Raw genomic sequence first — 2,680 nt, 5'->3', positions numbered from 1 at the left:
TTTAGGGGTTTAGGTGGAAGTCTGTCCTTTGTAACAAACATGGGGGTGGAGTTCATATATAAGACTTTTTCCCTTCACAATCCTTATTCTAAATGGGTCTGTTTATACAAGTTTCTTGATCTGTTTAAAGATCACACCCCCACTCTTCCTGTTTTATCCACATCCTTCTCCTGCTTCAACCAGATCAATCCAAAGTTGACTGAGCTAAGTGAAAACCAGGAATTTTCATATTGGTATGCACGGGGGGCATCAGATACATAAACTTGCTGGCAGCCTTAGTATTCACAGCCTTGCAGACTCACCACTTCAGACTTTTCATTTGACTCCTTTTTCAGGATTTGTCCGTGACCTTGAGGAAGTCAATTTCCTCTTTCTGGATCTTAGTAGCCCTAGCTATAAAATGAAATGGTGACCCTATCTGCAGGACGAGATGGTTTCTAAAGTGTCCCGTAGGTTTCTGATTCTGGAATTACCTCTTCGTCTCCTTAGCAATCTGGCGATGACAGGGTCACCTTTAAGTGTGGATTCCAAACTTTGAGGTGGCTGCAAAACAGTTATGTGATATGTGGTATCACGCAAAACGAAAACGTGAGACCCCTTCTCCAAAAATTAGTAAGAATTGCAAAATGCCAATACCAGAGCATTAAATCAAGTGTGGGGCTCTCCTGAGAGTGACGCCCTGTGCAACTGCCTGGATTGTACTTCTGGGATGTACAATCCAGGGATAATCAGCCCTGGATGCCTGAGCTGATTAGATGTGATACAGATACGTGAGACAGGCGCTAACCAGCTGCGCTCATGTTCCTCCTCCAAATTCTGCATTGTGTTTCCACCATGTTTTGCAGGGATATCAAAATCAAATGCCAGCAAAATAAATGAATGATGTAGGCTAGGGGCAGTGGTGAGAAAAAAGGAGCAGCTGATACTGAGCTTTAAGCAATTGTCACCATGAAAGAATTTAGACTTACCATTGTCTGACTTTTCCAATTTTTCATGAGAAGCCACAATCAGGAATTTTTTTTTCTCTGATTTTTGAAAGCTTGGCAACTGTTCAGAAAAAATATCCAAAATTTGGAAACGAGGCAAAAGAATGACTGCAGTTTCTTTCATTCAGTGGCATCTGAGATCAGTGGTTCTCAAAGTGTGTTCCCTGGTGAATAGCATCTGCATCACCTGAGAACAAATCATCAGTCTGCCCCAGATGTACTACATCAGAAACTCTGAGGCTGGAGATCAGCATTCTGTGTTGTAATGAGCTCTGCAGGGAATTTGGCTTTAAGCTTAGGTTTGAGAATCACTGCTCTTAACCACTCACTGTCTTTTCTGTTCAGGGCATTGTCTAACTCCAGGGGAACACAGGATTGTTTCACCTGCTGTTTACTGTTTATGATTAATTAGGGGTCTGACATTTTATAACTCTGTTAAGTTGGATGTAAAATTATAGAAAACGAATAAATTGTCAATGATTTTTTTTTTTTTTTTTTTTTTGGTCCAGTAAAGCTGTAAATGATTATCGTCTGGTAGAGAAGATAACCCCAAAGAATGTAGTTTGATTGCCCTGTAGGTCATTAACCAGTTTGGATCTCAATCTTGAGTTCCTTTTGTCCAGTTTTTCCTGTCCTTGTTTGAACCACCTTGGTGATCTTGCTGGTTCTCTGATTAGTTAATTAAAACCTGGAAAATGCTCACTATGTATTTTTATGATAATTACATTTTTAACATTTTGAAAATATTTTGGACATAACTACAATCCAAATTATTTTTACAACACTTTGTTGACCCACAGGTCACTAGCTCATGACCTCTCACCGAGAGGATTCCACCTGTCTTATTATCCAAACCGTAAACATCCTTGACCATTTGCTCCTATTATTCTTAATTTCACCTCCCACTCTCTCCCTCTTGTCACATGAGGCCATTTGCCTTTCCCCAAACACTAAACACTTCCCAGCTCCATGCCTTTGTTCATATGCACTTTTCTGCTTCAAGGCTCAACTTTAAAACCCCTCCTTCGTGAAGCCTCCTACAATCCTTGTTTATACCCAATCTCTCCTTTTTCTGGGTTTTTTCCAAGCCTTAGCTTCCATTCCAGGAAAACACTTGTTTTCTCTTACCATATGTAAAATCAAGTTTGGACAGTCTCCTAGCAATGCTTTTCAGACTTTAAGTAGCAGCCAAATCACCTTGGTTTTTTTTTGGATCTTATTAAAATGCAGCTTCTGATTCAGGAGGTCTGGGTGGGAACTGAGAGTCTGCATTTCTAATAGGCTCCAGGTTCTGCTGATGCTGCTGGTCTGTGGACCACACTTGGGCTAGTGAGGCTCTAGAAGGCAGGGGCTCTTACCCAGGAACGTCTGTTTCCAGGGCAAGTCACAGCGCTTTGCATACAGCTGAATGAAAAATTCATAGGCCCAGATGTCCCTCGGGTGTGGCTATAAATGCAAAAGGTTACTGCTCTGAAATCTGTATTCCCACGTCATCCCCGTGGGAGAAAACACCCACACTAGGGTTCTACCTTTTTTTCCTCCTTTCCCCTGTTGGAATTGTGTCCTGGCTGTGTGACCTTAGGGAAGTTGTTTACCCCTAAAATGGCAATTTTCTCTTCTGTGAAATGGGATCCTAACACCCAGTTCACATGGCTTGTTGAATGGATCAAATAAGATAATGGAGTGAAATGTCT

Source organism: Theropithecus gelada, chromosome 6, assembly GCF_003255815.1.
Source record: "Theropithecus gelada isolate Dixy chromosome 6, Tgel_1.0, whole genome shotgun sequence".
Classification (NCBI taxonomy): domain Eukaryota; kingdom Metazoa; phylum Chordata; class Mammalia; order Primates; family Cercopithecidae; genus Theropithecus; species Theropithecus gelada.
This window is presented reverse-complemented; position numbering follows the sequence as displayed.